Source organism: Rattus norvegicus, chromosome 1 (genome assembly GCF_021556685.1).
Source record: "Rattus norvegicus strain SHRSP/BbbUtx chromosome 1, alternate assembly SHRSP_T2T, whole genome shotgun sequence".
Classification (NCBI taxonomy): domain Eukaryota; kingdom Metazoa; phylum Chordata; class Mammalia; order Rodentia; family Muridae; genus Rattus; species Rattus norvegicus.
Genome location: NC_141534.1, coordinates 239,289,218 through 239,315,599, shown reverse-complemented (window position 1 = coordinate 239,315,599; position 26,382 = coordinate 239,289,218). Strand labels below are relative to the sequence as shown.

At 42.5% G+C, this 26,382-nt stretch overlaps 1 long non-coding RNA gene and 1 other non-coding gene across 7 annotated transcripts in view; both read left to right on the top strand.

Moving 5' to 3' along the window:
- LOC102546345 (uncharacterized) overlaps nt 1-26,042 on the top strand; it is a 31,422-nt gene extending 5,380 nt beyond the window's left edge. For 3 of the 6 annotated variants that reach the window (XR_015653159.1, XR_015653158.1, XR_015653154.1), the window contains 3 exons: nt 5,707-5,860; nt 12,383-12,529; nt 22,760-26,042. This is a non-coding gene — a long non-coding RNA (uncharacterized LOC102546345). Of the gene's footprint in view, nt 1-3,576; nt 5,064-5,706; nt 5,861-12,382; nt 12,530-13,462; nt 15,039-22,759 lie in introns of those variants that run through there. The other 3 variants (XR_015653157.1, XR_015653153.1, XR_015653156.1) reach the window with 3 other exon arrangements.
- Rnu6-525 (RNA, U6 small nuclear 525) lies at nt 3,584-3,689 on the top strand. The gene has a single exon (XR_015656343.1). It is a non-coding gene; the product is annotated as a U6 spliceosomal RNA (small nuclear RNA).
- Nucleotides 26,043-26,382: the final 340 nt, after the last annotated feature.

Here is a 26,382-nt window from a genome sequence, read left to right as displayed (position 1 = left end):
CAGAGAGATTAAAGGTATTGTTAAGGGCATGTCAGAATTCCAGCCAGTGTAGCTGTGTTGCTGGATTAAAATCCCTCTACAAAAATATACAGCTATTTCTACCTAAACAACAACAAAACAAAACAAGACAAGACAAAACAAAACAAAACCCACCATCCAAAGATATGAGCAAAAGCTGCTTAACCCTGGGTCAGTGGAATGAGGATAACTAGGACATAGACTGGCAAAAGATTCAATTGGAGAGGTCAGTGGATAGCAGAGTGTCATGCAGAGAATGGCAACGTTGTAGCAGAATATTGCCTTATCCCCACAGGTGTGCATCTTAGCACTAAAGGCTGAGATAGGAAGATCTTAAGTTTGAGGACTTAACTAGCAACACTGTATCTCTCTCTTTTTAAAAGGTTTATTTATTTATGTGTGTGAATTCACCATTGCTGTCTTCAGACACACCAGAAGAGGGCATCAGATCCCATCACAGATGGTTGTGAGCCACCATGTGGTTGCTGGGAATTGAACTCAGGACCTCTAGAAGAGTAGCCAGTGCTCTTAAGCACTGAGCTATCTCTCCAGCCCCAAGACTGTGTCTCTTAAAAATAAGAATATCAAATTACGTGGGACTGGCATGGGAAATACTATTTTGGTACCCACAGATTGGAGACTATGGATGTTTGTTTGTTTTTGAGACAGTGTTTCGTGTAGCCCAGGCTAGTCTCCAACTCACTATGTAGCCAAGAATTCCTGATTCTTGAATTCCTGATTCTTCCACCCCCACCTCCCAGGTCCTGGGATTACAGGCATGTGCCACCATGGCTGGTATACGGTTATGCTTTGAAATGTCAAAAATAAGTTATAAAACTGGGCAGGGTGTCTGCATACAATGGGGCTGTAGTCATTTATCAGTCATAAATGACATGTGTACAGCACAACTCTAATGACACATGAGAGAATTGTGACTGTTCATTGTGATGTATTTTCTCTCCTGCCCTCTTTTCAAGTACATTCTCCTTGCCCAGCAGGCTGAGGTCTTCACATGCTTGGGGGAATCAGAGTTTGCTACAGAAGTGCTCTAAACAGGTCACCATACATGCAGAATTGTTCATGGAAAACAGTGTTATTATTAGCAGTTCTGCATTATTATTATGCATGTTCTTTTGTTGTCTCCCATTAGCTATCATAAGCCCAGCCTAGAGATCTGTGCCTCTGGGTTCTCAGTGTGCCCTAGCAAGTGAGGGAGACACGGGGGGGGGGTGAGAAGAAAACTCACCACAAGTGACCCAGTGGAAAGAAGAAAGGGGGAAGGGGAAGAGATGGTGACTTTGTCCAGGAAGACATTGTGTGTAAGAGAAAGAAGAGTGACCCCTCTGTACCCCATTTCCTAATGTTGAGGTCTGGAATCGCCACTCAAACCATACACAAGCACTAATCTCAATTAAGCAAGAATAGTTTATTGAATACACACCATATTACTGGACATCCAGAACCACAATAAGGAAAAAACTGGGACACCAGTCTGTTCTCAGGGCAGGTTTCTTAGAAGAAAAACCAGGTTCAAAAGTTCGAAGGCAAGCAGTGAAGTGGTACAGCATTTTTGGCTAACTAGACAAAATATCACCAGCCAACCTTTAAACTGATTGGTCCTGAGTGAGGTAAGGGGGACGGACAGACAGGTGGTGAACAGGGGATCTTCAGAACACTGAGATAACCGGGTACAAGTGATTCAACCATAACTTTTTGGTTTATTAGTAACATTCTTTAATGTCAACCAAAGTAATAGCTATGAACTTAATTTCACCTTATAAGCAAAATGGAGACTGAATACAAAATGGCGACAGTCATGTTAAAAGGAGCAGGCCTCAGCACTCCCTAGGAAGCCAGTGGGAACTGGCTACTCCTTCCAATACCAAGTGTCCTCAACAACTTTTAGCCAGCCAGCCAGGGCAGTGAAGCTGAGAACAGTCTGGAGAACTCACTTCCCAGTTATCCTCTTCCTGATGTCTGCATGCTGCCCCAGGAGTCTCCGGGGATTGCTAGCAGGACACGGTAACTCAGAGTCTGGGGACTCTGTGTGTACTGCCTCCTTGTAGACCCTTTCAGCCTTGTTCCCAGCACTGGTGGGAGTGAGACTCTGGGTCCTAACCTGAGGACAATACAAGACACATCCGCAAAGCCACAGGTTTCAGTCCAGCTACAGGGCAAGCCTGCTAGAGCCATGGAGGATGATGAAATGGATGTCAGACTCTTGATAAATCCATACTCACATACTTTCACTTGCCAATATTTTTTGTCATGCTTCATTTTTTTTTTTTTTGATATAAGCTCTTATGTATCACAAACTGTCCTCGAACTCACTAAAGATGACCTTGAACTCCTTCTGCCTGCACCTTCCAAGGGCTGGGATTACAGGTGTGTGCTGCCACTCCTGGCTTGTTAATTTTCAACGTCTCTTTTATGCTGCAACTGATCTTGGTCTCATCTACATGGCAAAGAACTGCCCTACATGGTTCCCCACATTCGGGATTGCATGGTGACAGCCTACTCCATTCTCTGTCCTTCGTGCTTTCTAAAAGCAGCTAAGTTAGAGTTTTGATATTCAGCAACCTGCGGGTTGCCAAATGAACCCTGAGGTCAGCTGATTCACCTGTGATACATTCCTCCATGAATTTTTCTCATTTGTTTGAGAGCATTTTTGGTGATGATTGAGACATACCTAATAGCCTGATTCATCGTTATTCCTTTGTGCCCAGTGCCAGGGATTACATGTGATTTTTTTTTTTTTTTTGAAGCACAGGCTCACTACATGGCGCAACTGGCCTCCAATTAGATGTCTCCTAACACCTCGGTCTCCCGAGTGAGTGCTGGGACTTCAGTCCTGTGTTACCTCACTTGGATTCTTTCATTTACTCTGAATACATTTTCTGGAATCAACTATTTGGTCAGCCTGAAGTAGATTTCCTGCAGAAGTGGTGGGACAGGTTGATTATTCTCAATGATGGATGGGTGCAGTAGCAGCTTTGGATAGAGACCGCTGAGACTTTTAAACTGTACCATTTTGAGCATGTCGATTTAGTGTGTTGTAGGCAGATGAAAGTGTTCCACTCACATGCACAAGTTCTCCCATATTTAGCCAACAGGAGCCCTCTCATTTTACTCCCTGAGCTGAACAAGCATTTGTCTACAAGTACACAGGGCTCATTCTGACCAGACTGTCCTGGTTTCTTGACATTTTCAGGAGGGGGTGGGGGCTCTTTTGTCTCAATCTCCAGTGCTAGAACCACAGATAGACATTGCCATGCCTGACTTTTTTTTGTGTGGCTATAGGAGACTTGAACTCAGGTACTCATGTTTGTACAGCAAGAACTTTACCCACTAAAGCAGCCCCTTTCCCCCAAAGTTTTTGTTTTATCAAGCTACATTAGTTTTAGTGAACCTTGATTTCCTGGTGGTCACTATGGCTCCAAGACCTCTACCACAAGGAGATGCACAAAATACTGTGTTTAGGAGTCACATGACACAATCCTTGTATGTAATTATGCCCTCAGATAGACTCATGGTTTTCTATCTGTTTTTAAACTTTAGAATTCATGTGCTTGCTTTGGCAGCACATATACTAAAATTGGAACAATACAGAGAAGATTAGCATGGCCCCTGCGCAAGGATGACATGGAAATTCGTGAAGCTTCCATATTTTTAAAATGGGGTTCAGAGCCAAAAGAAAAATTCACAGCTGAGGAATGCCGAATGACTGAGAAACACCTAAAGAAATGTTCAACATCTTTAGTCATAAGGGAAATGCAAATCAAAACAACCCTGAGATTTCACCTCACATCAGTGAGAATGGCTAAGATCAAAAACTCAGGTGACAGCAGATGCTGGCGAGGATGTGGAAAAAGAGGAACACTCCTCCATTGTTGGTGGGATTGCAGACTGGTACAACCATTCTGGAAATCAGTCTGGAGGTTCCTCAGAAAATTGGACATTGAACTACCTGAGGACCCAGCTTTACCTCTCTTGGGCATGTACCCAAAAGATGCCCCAACATATAACAAAGACACATGCTCCACTATGTTCATAGCAGCCTTATTTATAATAGCCAGAAGCTGGAAAGAACCCAGATGCCCTTCAACAGAGGAATGGATACAGAAAATGTGGTACATCTACACAATGGAATATTACTCAGCTATCAAATACAATGACTTTATGAAATTCACAGGCAAATAGATGGAACTGGAAAATATCATCCTGAGTGAGGTAACCCAATCACAGAAAAACACACATGGTATGCACTCATTGATAAGTGGATATTAGCCCAAATGCTTGAATTACCCTAGATGCACAGAACACATGAAACTCAAGAAGGATGACCAAAATGCGAATGCTTCACTTCGTCTTTAAAAGGGGAACAAGAATACCCTTGGGAGGAAATAGGGGGGCAAAGTTTAGAACAGAGGCAGAAGGAAAACCCATTCAGAGCCTGCCCCACATGTGGCCCATACATATACAGCCACCAAACTAGATAAGATGGATGAAGCAAAGAAGTGCAGGCCGACAGGAACTGGATGTAGCTCTCTCCTGAGAGACACAGCCAGAATACAGCAAATACATAGGTGAATGCCATCATTAAACCACTGAACTGAGATCGGGACCCCTGTTGAAGGAATCTTAGAAAGGACTGAAAGAGCTTGAAAGGGCTCGAGACCCCATATGAGCAACAATGCCAACCAACCAGAGCTTCCAGGGACTAAGCCACTACCTAAAGACTATACATGGACTGACCCTGGACTCTGACCCCATAGGTAGCAATGAATATCCTAGTAAGATCACCAGTGGAAGGGGAAGCCCTGGGTCCTGCTAAGACTGAACCCCCAGTGGACGTGATTGTTGGGGAGAGGGCAGTAATGGGAGGAGGGTTGGGAGGGGAACACCCATAGAGAAGGGGAGGGAGAGGGATTAGGGGGATGTTGACCCGGAAACCGGGAAAGGGAATAATAATCGAAATGTAAATAAGAAATACCCAAGTTAATAAAGATGAAAAAAAAACCTTTAGAATTCATTTCTAAAAACTCAACAAACACTTTAAAATGACATTTATTTATTTCTCTATTTATCTGGAGAGGGCATATGCATACCACAATGTACATGTAGAAGTCAGAAGGTCTGCAGGAGTCCACTGCTTCCCAAGGCAGGCTGCAATGACCAGTGTATAAGCATGTGGTTTGTCCTGTTGCTCTGTCTTAGAAAAGAGACACTTCCATTCACACTCCGGTCTTACCCAGGTGGCATTTTACCAGCCCTGCCCTGCACTTGCCTTTTCTTCATCGAACAAAATGGCTCAGTGCTCACTCAGTGAAGGAAGAATTCTTCCTCATTCCTTTTTAATGCTTTACGAAGCCCTGTGCAGACATTGTTCTGCAAGTCTCTTCCTCATTCCTTCCCATGATTGCAGAACCCAACAGTGTGTAGCTGTCAGTGAGGTTTAATCAACACTCTCCCTGATGACAGGATTTGGCTCCCTTCCAGCATTTTGTTCTTATGAACAATATTCACAAGGAGTGGTATTCACCCCATTCAGTGCTGCTGTGGTAGAAATGCTTACCAGAAAGCTCTCTGGAGGAAAAAAGAAAGGGAGGAAGGAGAAAATAGCAAGGAAACTGGCCGCGCTGTGTAGGCTCTGCTAAATTCCTCATTAGTTGTTCTTTCCATGGCCAGCCTCAAGTCAGCAGCATCAGGTGGTGGAATGTGGTGTCCAGAAGAGATATCCAGTCTCCGGGTTTTTTCTAGTCATTTCCTGGGAAGACACGGCTGATGGAAGTCATCTTAAGAGCATGCAAACCATGGACGATAGCAAAGATAACCAGGAGAGGTTAGTCTGAGCCTTTATTAATTATCATTTAAATATAATTTATTTAGCTTAAGTTTATATAATTTTATTTACATGTGTGTGCACGTAAGTATGTGTCTACATACTAGAGGCTGTCGTTCGATGTCCTGTATCATCCTCAGTTACTCTCCATCTATTTTTTTTTTTTGAGACAGGGTTCCTTGAAGACCCTGGAGCTCACCTAGTTGGCTAGGTGGGTTGACCAGTAAGCCCCGCAGACCCTCCTGTCTCTGCTTCCTCAGTGCTGGGTCTACAAAGACATGCTATCATACTTGGCTCTCAACATATCATTTTATCCTCACCTGCTTTAATATCTGGGCAGGACGTTCTTCTTTTTGCCCAGGTTAGCTAGCACTAGCATCATTTAAATAACTGAATACATGAGTTCCATTTTTTTTTTCCTCTGAGGAAGTTTAAAGGCAGGTAGCCTGGGGTCTACATGGAAGCTTTCTCTTAGCATCCTCAAATTAATTTTCTTTCTTTCTTTCTTTTTTTCTTTCTTTCTTTCTCCCTTCCTTTCTTTCTTTCTTTCTTTTCTCTCTTCCTTCCTTCCTTCCTTCCTTTTTTCTTTCTTTCTTCCTTCCTTTCTCTCTTTCTTTCTTTTTTTCTGTTCTACAACTAAACTAAGCAGCTACATAGTTCAAAGTGGACAGCAGGGTACCAGACATCCTGTTCACAAGCCAGAAAACAGGAATGTAGAGGTGGGGACCGGCTGCAGTGCCCAGGTAAACCTTCTGTCAATCAAGATATTTCCTGGAGACCCATACAGCTTTCTGCTTATAACTGACTAGACACCACAGTGATGAGGCCAGGCTGAGATGGGGAATGGGGTCAACTCTACATGTCTCCTCAAATAAAATCAGGGCTTTTACTTGTTCATTTTAGCGAAGAAATGGAAAAATGACATTGCATGGGAAACTAGCAGACTACATCCTTCCTTCTGTCTAATCTTTCAAGTTCACACCTCCAGGATGCTGTAGCTGTTCACACATAGCCCTCTGACCCACAGCATCGATGCTTCCGAAGTGGCCTTGCACACAAGATCACAAAGTTTCCCAGGTTAGTATGTTGCTGTTTCCTGTACATATCTAGCTTCCATGTTCTAGTTCTCCGTTATTTATGCATAATTACAAAACATACTACAAGATCTGAACTTCCCATGCCTTTCTTGCTTCTCTTATAGCTTCAAAGTGGATTGTGGAAAAGCAAACTGAAGTTCATAAGACAACAAACACAGTGTTACTGGGGAAAGTGAAGAAGCAAGATACACGAGAGACTAAAGATCATAATGTGTTCTGCGTACGTCTCTCTCTCTCTTCTTCTTCTGTCTCCTCCTTGTTCCTTTCTCCTTCTCTTCCTTCCTCTGATCAAATGTAAGGAGGAGGCTGAGGAAGGTGGGACGGAGACATCTCTCTTGGCTGAGTCAATTAGACATGCGCATTACGTACGGAATGTTCTCTTCAGTTAGGGTTGGTGATGGTGTCTTGATGGGAGTTGGGCTTCCTGTTCTAGGCACATGGCCACCATGACCCTTCAGCTACACTCCTATTTTCCTGCTTACTAGTAACATATATTCCTTGTATCCTAGATCTGGCTTCTTTCCTTCATATATATATGTATATATATATATGTATATATATGTATATATATGATATATAATTTATCCATATTGTTTTTATACATCAAGAGTTTCTAGTTATATAAATAGGCTGTGATTTATTTTCCCTTACATAGTGACAGACTTGGACTATTTTGTGCTATCTGCTAATGTTTATAATTGGATCTGCCCAAACGATCTTACACATGAAATGCTGTACATGTGTTGGGTATATGGCTACCTGTGGAAGTACTGAGCTATAGGACCGTCATTCACCAGTGTTAGAAACTTCCAGACAGCTTCCCAAAAGGACTGTGCTAACCAACACCCAGAGCTCCCCCATTCCACACCTTCATCTGTGTGTGTGTGTGTTTTGTGTGTGTGTGTGTGTGTGTGTGTGTGTGTGTGTGTGTGTGTGTGTGTGTGGATGAGGTTCTGGGACACGTCTTGTAAACCCTCCTTTGAGAACAAGGGACCCCACTCACATTTACTGAGTTGCTGGTCGGATATCATTGTCCGCTGATGGCTGTGTACTGAAGCCATCTGTGAGAAACACCTTTACATGGAGGGTGGTTCTACATGCCTCAGGCAGCCATGTGCTGATTCATCTGTGGCGGTGGTGAGGACAGACATTGGCTAAGGTGACCGTGCAGTGGCGATGGTGTAATAGAACTTAATGGATAGAGGCGATGGTGTAATAGAACTTAATGCTCCATCTGCTGTGCTCTTTGGCAGAAAAAGAAATGAGACTTTGCTAGCAGACTTATCCCCTCTGCCCTGTGGCATCCTCACCTCTAAATCCCTTCTCAAGAGAATTTTTGGGGTCGGACCTCCAATGCAGAGGAATATGGGGGGGGGGCAATAAGGAGAATGTACAGGGGGAATATCTGCATGGGGGAGGGGGAGGAGAGGGAATGGGGGCTTCTGGACAGGAAATCGGGAGGGGGAATAACATTTGAAATGTAAGTAGGGGCTGGAGAGATGGCTCAGTGGTTAAGAGCACCGACTGCTCTTCCCGAGGTCCCGAGTTCAAATCCCAGCAACCACATGGTGGCTCACAACCATCTGTAATGAGATCTGATGCCCTTGTCTGGTGTGCTAAAGGCAGCTACAGTGTACTCATATATAATAAATAAATAAAATATTTAAAAAAAATAAAAAAAAGAAATGTAAGTAAAGAAATATATCTAATAAAAAATTAAAAAATAAAGTTAGATAATTTTTTAAAAAATATTAAATTAGGTACTGTAATAAAAATGGTTGAGTGGCTTAAAGGTGCTTGCTGTAAACCATGACAATCTGACTTTGATTTCTAAAATGCACAGGGTAAAAGGAGTAAACACTGGGTTTTCACAAGTTGCCCTCTTACCCACACACAAACACACACACACACACACACACACACACACAAATAAATAAATATATCAAATGCTTTTTGAAAAATAGCTAATGAGGTTAGAGTTAAGATCCCTTGCTAAGTTTTGTAGGGAATCTGGGTTTCGTACTCAGCACACGCATAGTGGATTCCAACTGTGTGTAACTCCAGTTAGAGGACACTGATGCCCTCCCTCTTCTGCCCTCTGTTGAGACCAGAACTGCAAATTGTGCACATATAACCACAGAGACAAACATTCCTACACATAAAATAAAATCTTTTGAAAGTCAGATAATGGAGTGGTCTGAACATAAACACTATGTTTCATCTCGTTCTATCTATCTATCTATCTATCTATCTATCTATCTATCTATCTATCTAGTAAGTAAAAAACTAGATAAATAGTTGTGAGTGTTAGTCTATAACATAATTACGAAGGGGACTATAATTTCACATTCTTTACATTGTAACAATATTGTCCTTACTTGTGTGTATGTTATAGTAGTTAAAGCCTCATAAAAATTTTCTCTGATACTGATAGTTATCATCGACCATAATGTTTATTAGTCCACTATGGTCCAAGGCTGCCTTTGAACACCTTATCCTCCTATCCCTACTTCCTAAGTGATGGGGTCATATGTAAACAGCATCACAAAGACCTTGCCAATCACTCCAAACACTTCAAACATTTTATAATCAGCCTTCCCTCAACACTCCACTAAGACTCCCATTAGAATATCTAGCCAATATAAACCAAAAAAACAAACATCCAAAAAACCAAAAGAACATGAGTTAGCAAGTGCTAACTTTCAACTCTATGTTACACTACCGAATTCTACTTTTGATTAAAAAATGCACAGCCTACCTACATTTGCATAAGTTAATAAAAGGAGACTGATAATGAAATGTTTAAAAAAAGAGAATTTTTGGATATCAAAACAAAACTACAAACTTGAAAGGCATCAGTCTGTACCCTCCGGGACCTGACCTAGTTCTGTATTCTCCGATTTTAGAAGAGTAAATGGGGGAGAGAGTGTGGATCAGTTAGTAAACCGCTTTTGTAGACATGGGAAGGCCTGAGTTCTGTCCCCAGCACCCATGTAAGGTGCTGGCCATGGTGGCATATACATATAATCCCAAGGCCAGGAAAACAGACGTGAGGATCTCTGCGACCTGTTGGTCAGCAATCGAGTCTCGTCGGTGAGTCTCAAGTCAGATGAGGAGCCCTGTCTCAAAGGAGGTGGACGTGTTCCTGAGAATGCCACCTATGGTGGTCCTCCATCCTCCACACGCATGCGTACATGTGGGCATGCAAATGTGCATGCACAGCCTGGAATCCATATATCTATGCACACATAACATATGTTTATAAAAAATTAGCTGGGCCATTGTGGTTGGGAAACGGCATTTTGTGGTGAGTTTAATGTCCATTTCCCAAGAGCTCTAAGGCTGAGCCCCCTCCACACAGAATGGGCATTCGGACACCTAACTGTCCCCGCCTACCCCTACCATCTCTCAGCCCCTCTTATTCTCCGCTTACTGTGACTTGAGTCCTCTTTACATCTTTGTGTTCACAATCCCTTTCCTCCCTTGGCTTGCCTTTTATTCTTCTAATTTCTACAGATTTTTCAGAATGAGAAATTATAATTATAAATATTTTCCAATTTAAGTTTGGAGAGCCAAGGATTTTGCTTAAAAAACGCTTGCCTACTACAAAGACATGAATATGTTATATGCCTTATTCTAGAAGCTTTATTTTCTTTCTCTGACTTTGGTTTAAAATCCATTGAATCAATTTTTCTCTGTGTAGAGATACAATGAATCTAGCAGCAAACTAAGAAAGAAAAATGGGCATTGTTCTCAAAGTTAGGTGTTCTCAAACTGGGCAGTCAGTTTTGTTTCCTGGATATATTTCTGTGTCTTTCTCAGTTCCCACTCAAAACTGTCATTATAAATCAGTTACTAGATAGGTGGTGGTGGTGCGTACCTTTAATCCCAGTACTTAGGAGGCAGAGGCAGGTGAATCTCTGAATTCAAGGCCAGCCTTGTCTATAGAGTGAGTTCCAGGACAGCCAAGGCTAAGCAGAAAAATCCTGTCTCAAATTAAAAAAAAAAAAAACCCAAAATAATACTACTAATAAAATACCAAGACTAAGTCGCGGCTTGTGAGCTCGGCTCTTACAAATCCATTTTCTCAAATTGCCCAACTTAGTTTCAACCCTCTCAATTTCCACATTCGCTCTAAACAACTTCCAGATTTTCAAGGAAAGATTTTCTATGGTTTTGCTTGAGAATGATTTGAATCTGTAGGTGAACTTGGCAGGGAAACGGCATCATTAGAGTGTGTGGGTTTTGTTTTCTAATACACTATCCCAGTATCTTTCTTTATTCAGATTCTCCTTGGCTGTATAAATAATATTTTGTGGTCTCTGCGTAGAGGTTCTGTGAATCTCTTCGTACAACTTTTTCCTCCTGGTACTTGATGTGTTTTGATAGTTTGATACAGCTCAATGCAAATGGTATAGTTTTAGAAGTCATATGACTTATTAATTTTACACGTAGGGGTATTTTGTATGCATGTATGTATATGAACTATATACATGCTTGGGGCCTGTCGAGGGCTCTCGATGCCTGGAACTAGAATTATGGACTGTTGAGAGCCACCATGTGGGTGCAGGTTCTCTACAAAGGCAATCCGTGCTCTTAATCACTGAGCATCTCTCCAGCTGTAAGATAAAAACCAACCCTTTCCTCTCCAAGCTGCTTTGCCATGATGTTTTATCACAGCAATGCAGACCCAGCTTAAGACATATTGCAAGTATTATCTGTTACAATGTTACTTAATTGTATCTTCTCATTATTGCGTTGCCTGCTTTAGAATCAGAGAAATCATGGCCTTCCCAAATAATTGGGTTTTCCCCCCTTCTTTATTTCCTAGAAAAAAAAATGTGTACAGGACCTGAATTGTTATCTTAAATATTTGGCTGTGGGGTTGGGGATTTAGCTCAGTGGTAGAGCGCTTGCCTAGCAAGCGCAAGGCCCTGGGTTCGGTCCCCAGCTCCGAAAAAAAGAAAAGGAAAAAAATATTTGGCTGTATTCATCAGCGAAGTCATCTAGACATGAAGTTGTTGGTTTTTTCTTTCTTTGTTTGTTTGGTTGGTTGGTTGGTTTTTGTGAAAGGTTGTTTACTATGAATTTATATATTTGTTTGATATAGGATCTTTCTGTGTAGCCCAGGGTGGACTTGAAGGTACTGCACAGCCCAAACTTGCTCCAAATTCACATTCCTCCTACCTCAGCCTCCCTACCACTGGGATCTAGGGGAGCACTGCCATGCCTGGCACCGAATCTAATTTCTTTAATAATTAGTATTGGTAATTCAAGTTTTTTGTTTCTTCTTAAATTGACTTTTGGAATTCATATATTAATAGATTTACTCTAAGCTGTCAACCTGGTATAAAGTTGTTCCTAAGAACCTCTAATGTCTCAATGTCTTCTAAACCCACAATGTAGCCTTCTTTTCCACTCCTAGGGTGGTGTCAATGCTGGTGTCATGGTCACTGGCTTTGAGAGCAGCAGGAACTCTAACCTGCCAACTCTTATTTCATAAGTGCTGGAAGCGATCCAGGTGGATGCATCCCGGATGCTAAGGAATTCCTCGGTCTGAGACATTTTGTTGGTGAGTAAGACTGCTATTATAACCTGGGCAGGTCCTATAACTTGGATAAGTTTTAGTCTCCACATCTGAAGAGTGAGGAGAACAGTATCTTAAATCACAAGGTTTCCATAAGAATTAGGTAATTCAAAATGAAATTGCTTTATGAACTATGACAAATTTTATAAACAATCCAGTTTGTGTTTGGTTTCTTTGCAGGTAAAATACAACTTTTCTTTTTTTATATTTCTGTAATACCTAACACAGTTCTCAGAACATAGCTTGGTTTAATAAATATTTGTTGAACACTATCAAAGTTTTATACATCGGCAGATACAATTCTCAAACACTGACCCCAAAGTCAACATGTACTATATTCCCAAGTCATTGATGAACTCTGGATTAATCAAGATCATACGGTTTATTTTATTATCATTATTTATACCAAATGAATGCATTATTATATGTAAATTTCCTGGCATCTCACAGGATTAGCCCATCTTTGCAGAACTAAAAGAATATGACTAACAGTTTGTAAAGGATGGGGGATTCCCAAGTCCTGTCTCATCCGGGAGGCTGAAGGGGAAATGCCCTGACTCTGGAAATCCAATAGTCAGGGTGAATAGAATAGTAAATAGTTTCCTTAGAGATGTGTCACTGGAGTTTGCCAACTCTTACCAGATGGCCACACCCCTGTGACCTGACACAAATCTGTCTGTTTAGAGAATTAAGTTTTACAGGTGACAGATCTGGATTTTGGCTTCCCCCACTCCCTGGCCTTTCCCTGTCGGTGCATGTTCATTTTCCACATTTAAATTCAAGTACGAGGTTTATTCAGGTTTGATCAGGGTTTCCTGGCCTTGATGTTTGGCATAGAACCTTCCTAAGCCTTTGCCACGTGTATGTGCTCAGTGAAGTGCTTTACCTAAACTTGTCTTTTTGACTCCTTTTACTTAGAGGAGGTCGTCCTAGGAGAAACAGTGTTATCATCGAAAACCAACAACTCACTTCAAGATCACAGTAAAAATAAAAACAGTGAGGACAAAACAATGTTACTAACTGCTTCCCAGAGACTGTTTCTTACTGAAGAGCTACTATGGCAATGAAAAGGAGTTAGAAATGTGTCAAAGCTGAATTGTCTTTAACATAACAAACCTGCTACAGAAATGGAAAAGTGGCCGATCTCCACCATGTGATTTCATGTTGCTCAAAGATGTGACCCGTATCACCCAAAAGGATCTCTTGGGCTTCACTTTGAGATATGCTGGGTCACCTCCCGGGGCTCGTTCATCTTGCAACATCTACACTGTTCCATTTGCCTCCTACAGTGTTCCATTTGCCTCCTCCAAGCGTTTATAAACCTTCGCTATCAGTTCTCTCTCACACAGTGTTCTTGATCTACAGTGACTTACTGATGGCCATCTCCTCTCTAATGTGAAAAAAAAGAATCTTAGGCAATTTATGTAGAAAACTGAAAAGCAGGAAGTGGTTGGTGACGGTGACTGAGACAAAAGCCATGCAGCTTTCCTACTCAACAGCGTTTCCAAGCATCTTCTTCTCACTTTCTTGTGTTTTGCCTTTCCTTGTGTTAAGACAGGCACATTCTCCCAAGCGCCTGGCATCAGGGCCATTCCAGCAGTCTTGAAAGGAAGAAGTCCTGTTGATCTGTCCTGTCTCTTTAAAGAACCACACAGTAGGGCAGGACAGCTTATGAAAGGTTGTCACCAAGACCATTTGAATATGGTCTCTAGATCCCATAAGGGTATTCAGAAGAATGTTAATTGCCTAATGCTAATAATTGATTATGCAAGAAAATAACTTTTTTCATGAAGTACAGACTAACATACTTAGAGTTAAAGAAGATTTCTCTTCTATCTTACTCTCAAATGCTTTAGAATAATAACAGGTAGGTAGATCATGACAGATAAGTACAGAGACACAATCAAAAGAGAAGTTGAAAAGAATTAAGATTTCCACTTGAGTGAGGAATACGTGCTGACTTTAACACAATGCTTAAATTTCTTCTTCCTTCTTCCCTTCCATCTCCTCTCCCTCCTCTCACGTGGTAGCCTAGGTTAGTCTTAAGTTCTCAGTAATTATTCTGCCTCAGCCTCATGTGCGCTGAGATTATAGGTGTGAGCCAACATGCTTGGCTCTCATCTTATATTTTCCTGCAAGTCTGTAAATTTTTGGAATAATATGTTCTAAAAAATCTGCTCTACACTATAAATAAAGATATGATAGTTTTTCAGCCTTAGTTTGCTCTACACCCACAATTCTCAGGAAGTCCAAGAGCTAGAGGAAGAGAGTAGGTGCCATGCTGTCAATGTGTACCCCAAAGTCCATGTGTTAGAAACAATTCTTTTTAGGGTTTTTTTTGTTGCTTGTTTTGTTTGTTTGTTTTGGGGGACAGGGTCTCACTATGTAGCTCTGGCTGTCCTGAACTCACTATGTAGACCAGGCTGGCCTTGAATTCACAGAGACTCTACCTGTCTCTGCCTCCAGAGTGCTGGGATTAAAGGCATGTGTCGCCAAGTCCAGTAAAAACTTAATTCTTAGAGCAACAGTGTTAAAGGCTGGGACCTTCTAAAATACGTTTGGGTCAATCCCTTGAGTGGATTAATGCTGGCATTCCAGGACTGAGTTTCTATTTAAGAAAAGACTCCTGCTTTTCTCTCCTTTCTGATCCCCTATTCTGTCATCTGATTTCAGCAAGGAATCTTTTACCAAACACTTTATTAGACTTCTCTGTCTCCAAAACTATATAAAATAAGAAAAGGAAATTTATAAATCACCATGATGATGGTAAGGCCATAAAATTATCTTGTTTGACAGCTGTGATGGCTAATCTTGGTTGTCAACCTGACTACATCTGTAAGACATGAAAAACTGAGCTGCTGGGCTTTCCATGAGGAGGAATATTTTTAATCAGATTATTCAAATCAGAAAAAGCTACTCTAATTCTGGTCATGCCCTCTGATGGCAACCCAGATCAAAGGACATGGAAGAAGGAAGCTTTACTTTTTGCCTGCTTGCTCTCACTCTGACTGGCAAGTTCATCTATCCTGCTGCAGAGGCATCCCTTCACCAGTATTAGAATATACTTCTTGAGTCAAAACTATAGTATTGAAGTATCGCATGTAGGAATTTTATCTTCCCCTTAGTTTCCATGCCACACAGATGTTTTAAATGTTAACAAAAATAAACAAAAGTCATGGAAAATACATTATCAGAAGGAATGCAGGTAAGCATCAAACACACAGTTCTGGTGAAGCCTTGTCTACTTCCTCCATGAGTGATGTGTCGTCATCTCCTTCCAGGGGTGGCATTTATTCAGTCACAGCAGCACTGGTGTCATCCACTGATGGTTCATCCTCATCCATAAGTCGTAATGTAACCTACTGTTAATGCTAACTTTGTGGTCTGAAGTGCTTAGCTGTAGAGCTGGATTCCTTAGTAAACTAAATTAAGATAGCTTAAGTGTCATCCTAAAATCTTTTTTCATTCCATGTAGTTAATTGTTGTTGTAGAAATATAAAAAAATATGTCTTTTATCCTCACTAGGTCTACACTGCGGTGCCCCAAGATACCTGCTAGATATCCTAGTTCTCAGTCAGCAAAGCCTCTCACCAGCTCTGCTCCATCCCGTATCCATTGCCAAAGGCCTCTCTCTGAGTCTGGCAGCAATCTCTCTACCTATCTATTTCCCAAGGCAGGTTTCCGTGCCAGAAACACACATCCCAACTCTGTGGCGGCCCAGTGTCTCCAGCCACCGCACACTTTCCTACACTCAAACTGTCGCATACAAGAATACACAACATAATAACCTTTGACCCAATTGATAAGATATAATCGCCCACATAAACATACAAAGCCCAGTACCATCCATCCCTTAAGAACATTAATAACAACCTGTAAATACACAGAGTGGAATCTTCATGGGCAGCTTCCATTTTCTCTCTGCCATGACTACTTTCTCTGTCCCTCCTGTCTCTCCTCTTTCCGTTCCAGTCTCCTCCTCCTCCTCCTTCAAACTTTTCTCCTGCTCATCCTTCCCTTTCCTCCAATGACAGGCCTCCTTCTATCCTGTACCTGCCTTCATCTGTATTTTACAAATTGAATAGGGAGAAGGTTCTGGTGAAGTCACCTGAGTCCCGAGTACCAGAGTAGGCAGCAGTCCTTAGGGCAATGGAATTAGCATCAAAACACAGATAACTCCAGGGCAAACCACAGCAGTTAATTCTGCATGTATTAGTCTTAGAAGTAAACACAAGTTAAAACAACTTGTTGGAGGAATTCCAGAAGTGGCTTGTTTTCCAAAGTGCTAAGAACAAAACCCTAAGTGTCCCCGCCAGCGGGGACCCAGTTATTCAGGGTCCTGAAGAGGCTTTCTACCTGTGGGCCAAAATGGGGGTGAAGAGAAGAAGGAGACCAAGCAAAAGTTCTGTTGTCAAGGTCTCGTTTATTGGGGCGAGCGTTACAGCTTTTAAGGCTTTCAGGTAGGGGGAGTGTCCTTTGTGAAACACAAAGGATGGAGGGAGAAGGGCATTCCAGCATCAAGAGCAGAAGGTGAAGAGGTCATGCGATGGAGACGCTGCTCAGACTGAAACATCCTGTGAATGTTATCTTCCTGTGCCGTAAATTCATGGGAGAGGCTTTCATTCAACAATCTTAAGACTTATGGCAGTCACCTTAAGGGTGAATATCTGTGGCCAAACAGCCCAGAGTCACCTAGTCACTTTGAGCCATGCAGTCAAAAAGCGGCGAGGCCCAAATCCAATATGGCTCCGTGCACCTAAGTTCCCCTAGGTCTTATAACTCAGCAAGGCTTGCGAATGGAAATAACAGTGCCCAGTCACATTCTGCTTTAAAAGATAAATACAGATGAGATAAAAAGAAAAAAATATACTTCTTTTGGATTCCAATCTAGACTGAAGATCAACTGCTGTTCAGGAAACCTCTAGGACTCAAGCACCAGATTGGAACTGCAGAGACATCCAGCCTCATTTACTGAACAACCTGAACATCTACTACATTCTCAGTAGATTCTTTCCAGCCTGAGACGGCTGTTAGACTACCCTGTACATCAGTCTAATAAGTCACACACACACACACACACACACACACACACACACACACACACACACAATAGTTCTCAAAGACTACACAAGCAAAGAAGCGAATCACTCCTCAGAGTAAAGTAAGATGCTATACCGTAAAAGAAATACAGGTTCCTGGCCAGACACAATTCCACCCTGACCTAAATTCTCAACCATTTGAGCCAGGCAGTGTGCAGTGTGTAGCAGATGCCTCACAATTCAGGCTCCCTAACCTCACCATACTTAGGACTATCTGGAGTCACCCTAGTATTCAAATCCTACCTCAGTTGGCAGTTGTTTAACTTTAATACTGCCTACCTGCACCCCTCCCAAAATACACTTTTCAGTGGAATCCCTTCAAAGACTAAGCCAACACAAACTAAGTTGGCGTCCACTGAAAGAGAGCTTTGGAGAAATTATGCTGACTCCGTGAAGAACTGAAGAAATGCAGAACAGCATACTTTACTGCAGAATTTTTCAGGTGACTGAATAGTTCAAAGTCAAGGAGTTCGGTTGTAACAACCCTAGTCCAACCAAATAGATCGCGCCATCTATGAAGTACAATTACCAGAATTTCACTGTAATTGGAGGAACCATGGACACTGCCCAGGCTTACATAAGCTCTTAGCATCTGAAACAGGAAGAAACCTTTGAGATAGTAGGTGAAAACTACTAATTTTGTAGGCGAGTAAAATAAATCTTCCTCCAAAGGATATGTTCGAGCCTCCCCACCCCCAAGGTTACAGAGAGCTGAAACACAAATGTAAGGATGTTTGTCTGAGTCCAAATGTGTTTGTCTTCTCTGTTTCCTACCTTAGTAGGATGGTGTGTGAGAGAAGAGAAATGGGCAATCCAGGTGACAGATGCTGATTTCCCCCTTCCAAACCTGTGCAAACGTATCTCTGTCTCTCAACTGAAGAGCTAGATTTCCCATCCACACTACAGGGAACATGTCCCGACTCCCCTAGCAATTGTTCTAACTTGCTTTTTATTGCTGTGATTTTAAAAATAATTGACTAAAAGCAACTTGGGAAGAAAAGGATTTAGTTGGCTTATAGGTCTATCACATAGTAGAGTCAAACAGAAACTCAGGGCAGGAATCTGGAGGCAAGAACTGAAGCAGAGAACATAGAGGATCGTTGCTTATTGGCTTGCTTCCCATGGCTTGTTCAGACTGCTGGTCCTCATATGGCACGTCCTCATATAACACAGGGCCACCTGCCCAGAGGTGACTTAGTGAGCTTAGTCCTCCCTCATCAATCATTAATTAAGAAACTGCCCCCATGGACTTGCCTATAGGCCAGTCTGAGGAAGGAATTTTCTCAGTTAAAGTTCTGTCCTCCCAGATGATCCCAGTTAGTATCGAGTTGACAAAAACTAACCACCGTAGCAATCATCATTAATCATCACAAGAGAGCGTGAATAAAGGCTGAAAAAATTTACTTAGAGAATTATTTCAATACTCATCCCAAGAGATGACGAGGCCTGGGCTAGGTGGGAAAGTTGGTTGGGAGCAAGCGGATATTGACTGTTTTGAAGGCAGTTGATATTACATGCGCAAGTCCTTAGTATAGAAGTGTGAAAGGAAACAGAATCAGAGAGAGAGAGAGAGAGAGAGAGAGAGAGAGAGAGAGAGAGAGAGAGAGAACACACAAAAGGTTGGAAGCCTGAGTTCTCAAGCTCTCCATACTTGGAGTTAGACACTTGGGGACAAAGTTGCAACTGAGCATGAAAAGGAACAGCTAGTGAACAATAGATCCAAGAGAAGGGAGAACAGGAAACCAGAAACAGGAAGTGACCAGATGTCGGAAATCAAGTTTGAAGGTTAGCACTGGGGATGACCATCAGGCCACAGGTAACTCAAACAGAAGCCAGTGGAATGACAGAGAACACCACACAATGATGGGGAACTACTGAATTCTCAGTTCTGTTTTTTAAAAATTAGTTTTTTTTTCTTTTTCTTTTTTTCGGAGCTGGGGACCGAACCCAGGGCCTTGCGCTTGCTAGGCAAGCGCTCTACCACTGAGCTAAATCCCCAACCCCCAAAATTAGTTATTATTAGTTTTAAAATTGTATTATTTTTGTGTGTGTGAATGTTTTGCTGGCATGAATACACCATGAGCTTGTAGTATCATGTAGTACCATGGTTGCATGTTGCCATGTGGGCTAGAGATAGAACCAAGCTCCCAAAAGCAGCCAATGATATTAACCTCTGTGCCATTTCTCTAGCCCCTAGGTCCACTTTTAAAACTCCCAAGACAGAACCTGGTTAACCTGGTCCAGACCAAGTATTCGTCTGTGGATGAAACAATTATGGTCTTGGGAAAGGGTCACATGATGAGTTAGAGACAGACCCAACATCAGTGTAGGATCTCCAAAGGCCATGTGAGAACATGGGTATTGCCAAGTAGATCCATGTGGGTGGAGAAGGAAGACCATTCTTGGAGAGAATGAAGCCATTCTCAGAACTGTGTGTGGAAAGGCAGCAGTTTTCGTGAGGTGAGGCATGATCTTCCCGATGTTGGGCCTTCAATTTAATCTTCAGTTTTAAGGTAGGAAACAAAAGTTTTACAGGACTGGTGTCAGGTTAGATTAATAAGAGAACATGGCCAGTGTACTCTGCTTGCTCTGACTTCAATTAGGAGGGCAATGAGTTACCATGAGAAGCATAAAGGTTCCTAGCATATTTCCAAGATGGCAGCCCACACACGCATGGCCCTTCTCCAACACTGCTTTGTGCTCCATGAGGAAGCTGCAGACATGTGTACGAAAACAAGTAGAGCTGGATGTCCTGCCTAGTGCAAGAACAATATGGCTTCCCTCCGAGCTTATCTCTCCGAAGTGCTAGAAAGCTCACCCTTAGTGTTTTTCAAAACATAGCAGGAAAATATAGCCCAGGAGGAGCTCAAAAGCACAGCTGAACGAGGCTCTAAAGCATAATAAAAATTATTGCCAAGGAGGGAGAGGAACAGGGCAAATGAAAAGCCTCCTGCGATTTTCTTCTTCTTCTTCTTCTGATACCTCCACACCATGGGGATTTGTCCTTATTGCCTCATTCTGCTTCTGACAAAGTATCACATCCAACGTGTTTTTAAATAAAAAGAGACCTTAAGGATCCACAGGCTCAAATGAGTCCAATTACTCACAGGCTGCATGTTACATTCTTAAGGAGGCTTATTATTAATTCTTTGGTACAAATGAGATCCATTTGAAGAAAATCCTGAGGGAATTCTATCCCTACCTACACAGCATTGGGACTATTTAAGAACAAGAGGGCCAGTGTGCCTGGAGTTGGAGATGCCCTGTCTTATGGTACTGCAAGAGAATATCTAATGAGTCTTGGGACATAATTATGCCACTTTTTCTTTCTTTGATACTTTTCAGATATAACTTAAATTAACTGATAAAGTTGTATGTATTTGTCATGTACATTATAGTTTAAAGTATGTCTACATCATGGAATGGTTACACCTAACGAATGTATTTCCTCCCAGGTACCATTTTTTTTTTCAAAAAAATATCTACACTCTTAGCACTATTTAGGGCTACAATATGTTGTAATTATCTACAGCCACAATGCCACAGGTCTCCTGTTAGCTTTGCCTTTCAAATGACCACACAAATTATGATTTTGAAGGTTTGGCACCTTCGTGTATGTTTAGCTGGTATCAAGCTAAACTTTATTCTTACTCGTATTTACTTTATAATCATGATTACTTGTATCTGAGCCTTCTATAATTCTGAAATGAAGATAATGAGTCCCCAGGATGTTTCTCTTTTGAGTATAAATCCTTGCACGAGAGTTTCATCTTACATTTCCGTGCTTTAGAACAATTTCTTGCTATGCCTCACTCTATCATGTGGCTGGGTAGCTCAGTATTCCCTTTGTGCCCTTGGCAATGGAAGAAGCAGTTATATTTACCAGGAGGTGCTATCCTTTTCTGTCTTTCCCAGCATCCTAAGACTGAGTAAAGCTATAGTTTCAGGACCAAACTATAAATGAAGATAGCTTGGAACTTAAAAGTGCATATGAACTCTCTGACTCCTTGATCCCCAAGAAACCAAAGGAAAGATAGCTGTTATAAATCTCTGACATTAAAGGATGAAAAACTTACATAGTGGCTTTGAGCTATGAAATTAGAGATTTGACTTGCTCCGGCATAGCTTAGTGAGTCTGGACCCGAGCATCCTGTGTCCTCCTAATTAATTTCTTTCTGATATGTTAGACAGAGGGGCTATTTGTCTCCACAATAGAGAAATCCTAAATTCATACAACATTGTTACAAGAACCATCCTTCCACTGGCTTCCTTGTTATTTGTATCCGTCACCCTCTCCAACCTAACCTTCAGGATTCTGCTGATGCAATCGCCACACGGCGCACGATGGATCCTGTCCTTTTTCATTATTCAGAGATATGAACTTGATTCCTGCCTCCACCTATCATCTTTATCTTCTTTATCACCTCCCTCTAGCAGCCCATTGACCTCTATTTATCCAGAACAGTCTATGCTTTGAGTTCTGGGGATCTGGCCATCTACTCCTTCTATCTACTTCCTTATTTCTGTAATATCTGACCCATCTCAAATGCTAGCAGAGTTCTTCTTTAGCCATTTAAGTGCCTTGATATTCTGTTTAAACCTGTTGGCACACATTTCTTTCAGTTTTAACCTCTGTCTACTTGGTAATCTTTTTGAGAGGAGAAACAAAGTTGCATTTGTCTTTAGACTCCTGGGCTTTACCATCAGTAGCTCAGAGTCTTATCTGGATTTAACAGCTAAAAGGTTTCTGTTGAGTATGGCTTCTATCTAACAGTTAATGAAGTTCTATCAAAACTTCATTAATCCTTCTGGTATGTACAATAGGTTCGGGTCAGTGCACAGAGGCAGGTGAGGTATTAAGCAAAGAGAGAGACTGGGCAAAATGTCTGTTTATACTCCAGTTTCCTCACATAATCACTTAACAATGGCAAGCCCCATTTTCCCACCACAGGTTAGGGCTGATTGTATTCAACTTTCAGAATTTTAGGCACAGGGCATTGTGGGTACCAAGGGCAAACCCATCAACTCCCCCCATCAACTCAGAGATCAAGAAACTGAACTCTCGGTGTGATGGAAGACTCGTTTCGTGGTGAATCTGTAATTTTATTTGTTGCAGGATTTCTACAATGTTCAATCCCTGGAGCCCATATGGAAAAGCTGAAGGCAGTGACACACATCTACAAGTACAGCACTCCTGTGGAGAGGATGGAGAGACAGAAATGGAGACAGAACTGCGGAGAAGCTGATAGAGCAGCTAACACGAAGAATTAGAACATCAGAAAAAGAAGGTTTTGCCCAAACAAGGTAGAAGACAAGAACTGACTCCTTAAAGCTATGTGTCCTGACTTCCACACACAGGCAGTAGCACAAGCATGCCTATACATATGTGGGCATGTGTGCACACATGTGCATGCATGTGCACACACGGACAACAATAAAAAGGTGGCTATTGGCTCTTCCCTATTTCAGAGATAGCTGCAGTGCCAGCCGCACCTCTGAGACATGAAGGTCAAGTTCAGAGTGAACAGATTGGGTGGTATTGGGTGCCTAGTCACTAGGGATGTCTTCAACTTGGGCAAAGTGGGTACTGTTCTCATCAAGGATCCATTCATTGACTTCGGGTACACGTCATGCATGTTTCAGTATGATTCTACTCATAGAAATGTCTGCCACATGGAGAAACAGGAAATTTGTCACTAGCAGGAAAGCAACCGCAATCTTGCAGGAGAGCGATCTCGTCAACATCAAATGGGGAGCTGCTGCTACTGAGTATGCTTAAGTCACCATCTCTGCATCTTCTGCCGATGCCCCCATGTTTGTAATGGGTGTGAACCATGAGACATATGACTACTCATGCAAGATTGTTAGCAATCCTCCTGCACCACCTACTGCTTAGGCCCCTGGCCAACATCATCCATAACAAGTTTGGCATCATGGAGGGACTCACAAGCAGGGTCTATGTCCCTGCCATCACCCAGAGGACTGCAAATAGGCCACACTTCTAAGAAACTGTGGAGGAATGGCCATGGGACTACCTAGAGCATCATCTCTGAATCCACTGGTGCTTCCAAGGCTGTGGGCAAAGTCATCCCAGAGCCGAACAGGAAGCTCATTGGTGTGATCTTTCGTATTACTACCCCTCACGGCAGTAGATCTGACTTGCCATCTGCAGAAAGCTGACAAATATGATGATAGGAAGGTGGTGAAGCCAGGATTGTCCAGCTTTCTTGAGAGCTTGTTTGGAGGTTCTAGCAGGGGAGCGCAGCTACTCGTATACCCTTGACCGAAGACCGGTCCTCCTCTATTCGGGGAAGGTCGTCCTCTTCGACCGAGCGCGCAGCTTCGGGAGGGACGCACATGGAGCGGTGAGGGAGGAAGGGGACACCCGCCTAGCCAGCCAGATCAGCCGAATCAACCCTGGCGATCAATGGGGTGACAGATGTCGCAGCCAGATCGCCCTCACATCCTGTCCAGCTTTCTTAAATGGCATCCTGAGCTATACAAGCTTGCAGCTTTAACAGTGATGACTTTCGCTCTTCTACACTGGATGCCAGGGGCTGTCATTGTCATCAGCAGCCACAGTGAAACTATTTAATTTGGCTACGGCAAGGGATTGGAGGTCCTTGTGGTTACACTGGCCTCTGAAGAGTAGGAAGCCCTGGGTTACATATCCCAGTAAGAACAGGAGAGAGAGGGAAGAGCGGTCCTCATCTGCTGGGGAGTCCCTGCTCCAACTTAATCCACCCCAAGGTCCTCTCCTTACAATTTTCATTGCAGACCCCAAGTCAACGTGGCTCTGGCACTGTTCATTTTGGAAGTAAAAAAGACGTGATGATGTTCACACCACAATTAAAGTTTCTTTCCAGAGTGCTCCAAGCCACTTTGATTCATAATTGTTGTTTTCCAAAGCAAGTTATAGGGCCACATTTCGTTCAAAGCAGAAGTATACACCACTGTTCATCCTAAACACATGGGAAATATTGCACAGTGGTTGTAGTGACATTGTCCAGGAACAAAAAGGAAGAGAACTTTAAAGACCTGACAGCCCACAGGTCACTTCTATGGCTTGCTCAGGTTTGGCAAACAGCCCCTTCTCTCATCGGAAGGCAATGGTACTGATCACCTTCTATGTTTATAGACTTGGGAATGGAATCTGGCTATCTCTGTGTCTAGGCTGACTGGCTCAATTTGGGTGACTCTATTGGGCTCTTCAGTCTCAAGGAAACACTGGATGGAAATTATCCTAGCCCAATGTGCATGTAAAGTTATCAGGGAGTTCAGATCTGCAGCAGAGGAGGTTGTCTTATGAGACAACCAGAGTTAGGTTGGTACAGGAGACAAGGGCTCATGGGAGCGCTCCATGGAGTTGACTTCAGTGACTAGTGACTGGGAAATCTTGGCTCCATTGGGCAGGACACAGAAGAAGTGAACTGTGAAAAATAATACCAGAGGGAGCTAGGAAGGAAGAACATGAATCAGGCCAGCCTCAGTGCTGACAGAGGGCTGAGCTCGAACAGGCTTGCTGCTTTCTAAGATGTCTGGCCAATAGAAAAATGTATTGGTCTCCTGCAGAAGAACGCTCTCTGTCAAGTCACCTGCTACATAGAAAACTCCATCTCTTTCTTTGAACAGCAGTGTTTAGAGTAAAATATAGATCTCTAAGAATGAGGTTCAGAAAGGATAATGAGGGTAAAGGCTCTGGTTGGAACAGACATCAGAGTAGGACTCTCAGTCCTACGAGGTAAACGAAACAGGATGTGTAAGAGAGTGTGGGGAGACGACGAAGGTACATCTGGCTGGTGCTGCTGTATTGGGGTTGCTCAGCGACTACTTCCTGGCAGAAACAAGATCCAAACCATCTTAAAAGAAATATAAAGGATGGTGGGATGGCTGAGTGAGTAAAGGTGCTCGCCACCATGCCTGATGACCTGAGTTTGATCTCTGAGACCCACATGATAGAAGGAAAGCATCCTATCCTGTCCTATCCTGTTCCTGTTCCTGTTCCTGTCTCCCTGTCCTCCCTGTCCTCCCTGTCCTCCCTGTCCTCCCTGTCCTCCCTGTCCTCCCTGTCCTCCCTGTCTCCCTGTCCCTGTCCCTAAAAGTTCCCTGAACTCTACACACATAATCTGTGGCACATATGTCTGTTTTCTCTCTCCTACACACATACAAAAAGTAATCAAATCTTTACAAAGGCATAGAAGTTATAGCCTAGAGGTTCATTGTGGGTGTAAGCTATGTTGCAAGCAAGAAGCAAGGATGTCAGATTTGAATGAGTGGGCGTGGCTGTGTTGGGTGCAGTTAGACCTTAAGGCAAAGGCCAGGAGAGGGAAGAGGTGAGATGAGAGGGAGGGCAGATCAGAATCATGAAGCATCTTTGATAGCACAATAAAGAATTTGAATATTTCTTTTTTTGTCTTAGTCTGCTTGGGCTCATAAGAAACTAAGAATGAATAATTTGTAAACAACAAAAATCCCCTTCTCGGTTCTGGAGGATAAGAATTTTAGGGTCAAGGTACTAGCAGATTTGGTGTCTGCTCTCTGCTTTGTTGACCACACCTCTAGCTCTATCTTCGTAGGCTGGAAGAGAGGCAGGGAAGTTCCATTGGACACTTTTATGAAGACACTCACTCATAATCTACAGTATTTATGATGTAATCATTTTCCTAAGGGCCTGGCTTCATAGAACGGTGACTTTAATGGGGTGGAGTGGGGGTGGTTATCCACTGGAATTATAGGAGT